The sequence below is a fragment of the Chrysochloris asiatica genome, unplaced genomic scaffold (genome assembly GCF_000296735.1).
Source record: "Chrysochloris asiatica unplaced genomic scaffold, ChrAsi1.0 scaffold00389, whole genome shotgun sequence".
Lineage (NCBI taxonomy): Eukaryota > Metazoa > Chordata > Mammalia > Afrosoricida > Chrysochloridae > Chrysochloris > Chrysochloris asiatica.
The window spans coordinates 854,595-863,095 of NW_006408907.1; the positions used below are offsets into that span (position 1 = coordinate 854,595).

The 8,501-nt window shown below is 39.0% G+C and overlaps 1 pseudogene; it reads right to left on the reverse strand.

The window, feature by feature from the left end:
* The window catches only part of LOC102842096, a 104,791-nt pseudogene that overhangs the window by 78,012 nt on the left and 18,278 nt on the right, over window positions 1-8,501 (reverse strand).

An 8,501-nucleotide genomic window follows, 5' to 3' on the forward strand; every position in this document is an offset into this window, starting at 1 on the left:
TGGACTAATAAACAGCATTCTTATTAATGGAGAGAAGATTGAAGTTATGAAAGACTTCATTCTTCTTGGGTCAACTATCAACAATCATGGAAGCAGCAGTCAAGGAGAAGCATTCGGTAAGGGGAAGCCGAATGCCAAGACACATGAAGCTGGGTCCACATATACTAAAAGAAAGCATGGACCTTCCCCTAGAGTTGGCTCTCTGAATTTAGACTTTTTGCCTACTGAGCTGTAAGAAAATAAATTTGTGTTTGTTAAAGTCATCCAGGTGTGGTATTACTGTTATGTTGTTATTGTTGCCATGTGCCGTGGAGTCAGGTCCAACTCATAGCAACCCCTGTATAGGGTTTCCAAGGCTGTAAATCTTTACGGGAGCAGAGAACCTCATCTTTCTCCCACGGAACAGCTGGTAGTTTTGAACTGCTGACCTTGAGGTTCGCAGCCTGATTCGTAACCACTATGCTACCAGAGCACCTTATTACCTTATTACTGTTATAGAAGCACTAAATAAATAAGTCACCTATATTCTGTAGTTGATATTGGATTAAGGAATTCCTGGGTCATGCAAATGATTATCATGCTTCACTGCTAGCAGAAAGATTAGATGTTCAAGTCCACCCAGAAATGCCTTGGAAGAAAGTCCTGGTCATCTGCTTCTCAAAAATCAGTCATGGGAAACCCTGTGGAGCACATATCTACTCTGACACACATTGGGTTGTGTGAGTTAGAATAGACTTGATGGCAAGTGTTGATGTTGAACTGAGGATTTAAGGAACTAATACACATAAAAAGTGTGACACAAAGTACCTGGCACCCAATCAGCTTTTGATAAATCACAATTGGAGGTATATTTTTATACCTATTTTGGAAGAATCAGGAAGAGAAAAATTCAGCAAAGGAGACTGATCAGCCGAGGAAAACCATGAGATGAATGCTATGGAAATCAAAGAAAAATAGTGCCAGGAAGGAGGGAGATAATGCATAAGATGGGCACTCAGAGGCTGGTTTCTTCTAGCAGGACAAAAGAGTAATTTTAATCTCAGTGAATAATGAGAATGAAGGGAGAAAGAGAGGGGAAACAGCTCCATAGTTTTATCTTTTTATTATGAAATTCACTTGTCTTCAATTTTTATGGATTGCATTTTTTAGTGTGTTCATTTTGTTTTATTTTATAATTAGTTGAAACATTTGTTCCAAAGTCAAAGCCATAAAACATGCTACATTCAGAGAAGTTTAGCTTTCATCTCTGTTCCTTCCACTTATTTTTCCTTCTTTTGCAGAGTAACTTTCTTAAATTTTGTTTTAGCCTTTTTTTAAAAAAAGTTTTTATTGTGATTGAGTGATAACATCAGGTTTACACTCATCATTTCATTGCAATGATTACAATCTCCTCTGTGCATCATCATTCAACAGTATTTGCTTCTATTCCCTCTGGGTTTTTTGGGCGGGGTAGGGTGGGGTGTGGGTTGGGGGATGTACACAAAAACATTCAGTCTTCCTTTTTTTGAAAAAAAAAATTAAAACATATACATATTGTGTATATGGAGCCCTGGTGTGGCATAATAGAACAAGCATTCGACTGTAATGTCAGTTTGAACCACAAGGTCAGTGGTTCAAATCCACCAGCTACTCCTTGGAAACCCTATACAGGGTCGCTGTGAATTGGAACCAATTCAACGGCACTTAACAACAACATTCTGTATATAGGGAGTCCTGTTGTGGCGCTGTAGGATAAACCTACACAAGGTCAGTTTGAACTGCAAGGTTGGCAGTTCAAACTCACCAGCTGCTCCTCAGAAATGCGATACAGGATCACTATAGGTCGGAACAGACTGGACAGCACTTGACAATGACAACACAATTGTGTATATAAAATCCTGGGAATGTAAACAGTTCATGCTTGCCTACTAATTGGAAGATTAGCTGTTTCAAATTCTTCCAGCAGTGCAGCAGAAGAAAGGCCTAGCAACATACTGCCGTGAAATTTCAGACACTGGAAACCTTATGGAATACAGATGGAGTATAGTTATACTCTGACAAACATGGGGTCATGAGTTGGAACTGACTTGACACAGTTACTGTGTACACACACACATTTTAAAAATACTTTTGGGTAAAAGGCAATAGACTTTACATACTATTCTGAACTTGCTTTTTTTTTTCTTCTGAAATTTAAAGAAAAAGTTTATTGAAGGTCTGAAAAACAATTCCTAAAAGATTGACTTGTCCATAAACTATACTTACACAGTGCATTGTGGCTATCATGTTACAACATACATTAGACACAAATACAAGAACCATGAAACAAATTGCCATTGTTGAACAATCAGAGCAAGGGTTAAACACAGATGACTTGCAAAGGGTGGACTTTTTAAGTAAAAGGATGAGTGTGTTCAGTTATATATACTGAATTGAACCTTTGCACTAGCAATCAGAGCATTTTGTTATATGGCATTAGCATATAAAAGTGCGTAGTGTCAAAGGAATAAAACCACCAGCATTCAAAAGCAGTTTTGTCAACTAGGCAATAAAGCTCTCTAGTATGTCTTTCCATTGTCCATCATTGAATGCACTGGTAACAATCTTTAATTGTTAAAAAAGAAAAAGGAAAAAAAGAAGCTGTAACTCGTTTTATTTTCTCTGTTTAAATCAAACAAACAAAAAACAAACATTAATTTTGTTATATGTTAACATTTTCAAGGAATCCTAGTGTGGTGCTGTAGGATAAGCACTGGACCATAAGGTCAGTTTGAATACAAGGTTGACAGTTTAAACTCACCAGCTGCTCCTTGGAAACCCTATGCAGAACCGACTCAGTGCCATGTAACAACAACATTTAAAAAGTACATCAGTTGTACAAGAGGAGGACTAAGAACAAAATGTGTTTATAGAGCTCCAGGTATAAGTGTCAGCAGTCTCACCCAGCCTTCTAATGCTATTCAGGAGGAACCACTTCATAATCCTTAGTATGAAACAAAGTGGCATAATTCTTTGCCAGTTATTTTATGAAATCATGAAGACAGTTCATATAATAAACCAAGACTTCTCAGCCTGTGGTATATAGGCAAGTATTGCTCCAATTTGTACAAATAATTTCAGTCATTGTGGTGCTCTGTACATCTGGTACATGAGTGCATCAGGGTGATCTGCAAGGATTTCAGCATACTGTGGTCTCTCACATTTGTAGAATAGCTGAGTGCCCAGAATTACATTGAAGTATTCTTTGATCCCTACCACAACTTCATTAACAGCATACATTTCATTACCTGTGTTTCCTGGAGATTTCTTGTAATTTGCATAACACTCTAGAATGGAATCCACGTTCTTCTTGGCAGGAAGATAAAGAGCTGTTTTTGCCTGGTAATTAAGTCCCAGTCATCAACAAGCCATGGTTTTTGTTCTTTAGGAATCTTTAATTTCAACTCTATTCATATATGTTTCCTCATTTTCAGCAATAGGGTTTACTCCGGCACTTTTCCACTGAGGACGCTGAGGTATCTCACTGGTATTGCCACCACCACCATTTCCAGGTATTTTCTGGGTTTGGTTTTGTTTTCAACATTTTTCTGTTGCAGACCAGGTGTTTTCTTTCCTGGAGCAGTATCTCTCATATTTCCCTCTGAATACTGCTCCTGATTGGCTTTTTGATGATCTCTCATTTCTGCAGATTGGTGTCCACATATTTGAATACTCTGCTTTCTGGAACCTATCCATCCCAGTTTTTATTGCAACCACTGTAATGCATAAAGTATTTCACTTGTCTTTATGACAGCCTTTATACACTTTGCTTTATGAAAGAAGAGACCCATCCATGAAAGCATAGCACTCACTCACCCTCCTGGAATTTAGGCTTCGAGTCCTGCTTGGGCTCCATTTATAAGTGATTTGCCGCCTCCTCCTCACACCACCTATGACTACCTCCCCCTACTCTCTACCCCACCGAACTCTGTTTCAGATGTACTGTCAGGCACCACCAACTTTACATTCTGGGCCCGATTTGTGAGTGCCCGCAGACTTCTGCACTTGCTTTTAAGCAATATATTTTAACAATATATCTTTGATAACTTAGTAGCAATATATGAAGAGAGTTTTTAACCCATTTTCAAAACTTCTTTGAAATTGTGTAAATGTGGGAATGGTAAATAGATTGTTCACTCAAGAGTCCCCAGGTCTTGCCACACTGCTGGCCAACCAGGTCTTCACCCGGGTTCACAGAAGTCTATTGAACGTTGTAGGGCTTAGCTTGCAGCTTCATTGCTGTTATTCCCTCACTTCCCCTTATTGGTGACGAACGTGGTCACCAATCAGAGCATGTGTTCCCATTGAGTCTTAGTCTTGGAAGGGGGTTTGCTCTGAGGGAACCCAACCACTTGCCTTGATGTCTCCTCGGCAAGCAACTTGCTTGTTCGTGTAGTAATCAGTCAGTCTGCCTGTATTGTTTTGTATTTTTCCTATTGGTCTTTCTCTCAGGAAGTATCTTCTATTCTTCTAGCCACTCCAGGCTGGTCTGCTTGTCCTTTCAAGTGGAAATTTCCCATCTCAGAAGATTCTGGATGCTGTTCAGGATTCCACTGGGCATGTTGTAGCCCCATTTTATGTATTCCAATCAGTTATAGGCAGAAGACGGACTTACAAGCTTTCTATGGTGATACTTCTGGCTATTCCGTTCTCTCCCCCTCAAGTGTCTATTTTATAATGGTATGCCAGGGAAACCAAGATTCAAAAGACAGCCAAGCATCTTAACATTATTTCCCCCCTTTCCCCATTCCAACCATGCCTCAATCCCTGTATCCCAGAGCCCTGTTATTCCAAGGTTGTGCATACATCATTATTTACCTCTGTCCCACTTAGTCCATGTAAACCTACCTAATTGTTCTCCCATCCACTTTGTTCTTTCATTCCCCTCCTCCTTCTTGTTTATTGCCCCAAACTATCCTGTGTCTATTCCCTACCCTGTGTTCTACCTTCCCCTCCACTCACCCCAACTCCCACATCCCAGTAACCAGCAAAGAATCCCCCCCCCCCCACCCCTTTAGTATGGATTCTTTTTCTTAGTCTTTTGCAGTAGTGGTCCTATGCAGTATTTCTCCTTTTGTGACTGACTAATTTCACTCAACATAATGTCCTCAAGGTTCTTCTATGTTATGCAGTGTTTTGTAGCTTCCTTGTTATCCTTCAAGGTAGCATAATATTCATTGTGTGTATGTACCACAGTTTGTTTATCCATTCTTCAGTTGATGGGCACTTAGGCTGTCTCCATCTTTTTGCTATTATAAACAGTGCTGCTATGAACATTGGTGTGCATATATCTACTCATGTTATGACTTGTATTTCTTGTGGGTAAATACCAAGTAGAGGAATTGCTAAATCATGAGGTATTTCTATTTCCAACCTTCTGAGGAAGCGCCATATTGCTTTCCAGAGAGGTTGGACCATTTTGCAATCCCACTAGCAATGCAGGAGTGTCCCAGACTCTCCACATCCCCACCAGAATTTATTGTCCTCTACTTTTTTGATCTTTGTTGTTGTTGCTGGTGTGAGATGATATCTCATTGTTGTTTTGATTTGCTTCTCTCTAATGGTTAATGATCGTGAACATTTCTTCATGTTTTGTTGGCTGCCTGGATCTCCTCCTTGGTGAAGTGTCTGTTCATGTCCTGCACCCATTTTTTAATTGGGTTCTGTCTTTTTCTTGTAGAGGTGTTATAGTTTAATTTTATGAAGATTTGTTTTCTGGCCTAATACATAGTCTATTCTGTAGAATGTTCCATGTGCACTGGAAAAGAATGTGTATTGTACAGTTGTTGGGTTGAATGCTCTGTACACATCTATGCGGTCCAGTTGGCTGATTGTGTTGTTTAGGTCTTCTGTGTCTTTGTCAAGTTTCTTTCTGGTTGCTCTATCCATTTTTGAAAGTGGTGTATTAAAATCACCCAGTATTATTGTAGATTCATCTATTTCTTTCTTCAAATCTATTAGAGTTTGTTTTATATATTTTGGAGATCTTTCATTGGGAGCATAGATATTTATTATGGTTATGTCATCTTGTTCAATTGTCCCTTTAATCATGAGATTATATCCATCTTTATCTATTATGCTGTTTTTTGCCTTTAAAGTTTATTTTATCAGAGATTAGTACTGCCACTCCTGTTCGTTTTTTATTGCAATAAGCTTGGGATACTTTTTCCCCAGTCTTTGACTTTTAATCTGTTTTTGTCTCTGTGTGTGAGATGTGTTTCTTGAAGACAGCATATTGAAGGATCTAGTTTTTTTTTTTTTTTTTTATCCATTCTGTCACTCTCCATCTCTTAATGGGTACATTTAATTCATTTTCAATCAGTGTAATTATCAATAGGTATGGATTAACTGATGCCCTTATGTTTGTTTTTTTGTGTTGTTGCTGCTTTCTTTGCTCTGTGTGTCCTCCTTTGTTGAGTTCATGCTTTTTGTGTTCTTTCTTGTGAGTTTCCTCATAGTATTAATGTTTCCATGTTCTTCTTGGATTTTCATTCTCTTGGCATGTTGTGAAGTGTTAATTTTCTTTGAGGTTGCCTTATAGTCCATTAACTTTTCCCTCCATTTAGTGCAGTCTATTTTATCCTGTACCTACCTGACCTTCTCACCATCTGGATCTCTGTTCCTACATGTTTACCTTCTTTTACATTGTAATGGTTTTGATCATTGACTGACCTCCCAGATTCTCTGAGTTTGTTCTTATAGTTTGTTCTGTTCTTGACTCTTCCTTCTGTCAATTTAATTCAGGGAGGTGCTGCCACAGATGTCAATCTCTGGTTGTTGTCTGTTCTTGTTGGTTCTCAGTCCACAGAACTCCCTTTAGGATGTTTTATAACACAGGGTTGGCTTTAGTAAAATCCCTTAGCTTCTGTTTTTCCTGGAATGTTTTGATTACACCATCATATATGATTGATAGCCTTGCTGGATAAAGGATTCTTGGTTGGTAGTTTTTTTCTTTCAGGGTTTTATATATGTCCCCATTGCCTTCTTGCTTGCATGATTTCTGCTGAGAGATCCAAGCTTAATCTTTGTATGTAAACTTCTGTTTTCCCTAGCTGCTGTCAGGAGTGTTTCCTTATCTTTGATTTTGGAGAGCTTGATTATGATATGTCGTGGTGGTTTTCTTTTGGAATCTATCCTTCCTGGAGTTTGTTGAGCTTCTTGAATGTTTGTCTTTTCAATTTTCAGGATGTTAGAGAAATTTTCTTCCAGCAGTTCTTCAACTATTTCCTCTGTGGACTTATGTGATTCTTCTTGTTCTGGAATGCCGATAATTCTTAAGTTATTCCTCTTCATGTTGTCCAACATGAATCTTAGACCTTCTTCAGTTTTTTAGTCCTTTTTTCTGTTTTCTCTTCTATCTTAGTGGTATTGAGAGATTTGTCTTCCAGCTCACTGGTTCTGCATTCCATATCTTCTATTCTACTCCTTTGCCCTTTCAGAGTATTGTCTGTTTCTGATGTTCTATTATTGATCATTTGGACCTCTTTCTGTAGGTTTTGGGGAAAAAAAATCTGTAGCCTAATATGAGTATGACTTTAATGTCCTCTCTTCAGCTTCTTGCCTTCAAAGCTGCCTGAGAGATTTCTGTTGGTTTTTTGCTGTACCTCAGGATTTAATTTCATTTTCGTCCTGTTTTGTTTTTATACTCTCTTGCCCTCTGTACACAGCTGTCCTGGCCTTTCCTGTATGAAAGAAAGAAAGAGAGAAAAGAAAGAAAGAGAGAGCGAAAGAAGGAAGGAAGGAAGGAAAAAAGAAAGAAAGAAAGAAAGTTAGTTCAGGGCCAGCTCTTGGGCTGAGAGTATCTGTGTGCATGTGTGGCAGAAGAACCCACCAGTGGTGAGGATAGGGGGTGTCCACTCACTCAGTCACCCCATCTAGTCATGGGAATGGAGGTGTGCAAACAGTGTAGGGCCAATAAACAGATAACAACAACAAAAAAGAAAATCAGAACAAAGGAAAACCGACAAAGTGTATTGTCCACTTTTGCTCTGAGGTTCCCGTGGCATTTTTTAAATGATGTCTGCTCCCCCACTTGCTCTTGACATTTGATCTCATCCAAGATGTCGGCTCCAGGGCATCGAGCCCGTCAGATTCAAAAGTATGCGATTTCTTACTTTTGCTTCAAGTGCCACTAGCTATAAGCCTCCAAACTTTTAAAATATTCGGACCTATGTGGTTTTGAGTTTTGGAGCTCTGCCCTGGATCTTCTTTGCCTGTTATTCTGTGGTATTGCTGATGGCAAACTTCGCTACACCTCCACCCTGGCTGCCAAAAAGCCCCATTTCCTGTCTACACTTTGTTTTTTCTGTCTATACACTTTTAAAGGGAGACTTTCCATTACTCTAACTTTTCCCTGAAGAAATCTGCATTAATCAATTTAAGGTGTGCGACAAGTTTGCATTCTTTCACCATACTTATTCAACCTGTATGCTGAGCAAATAATCCAAGAATCTGGGTTCTATGAAGAAAAACATGGCATCAGG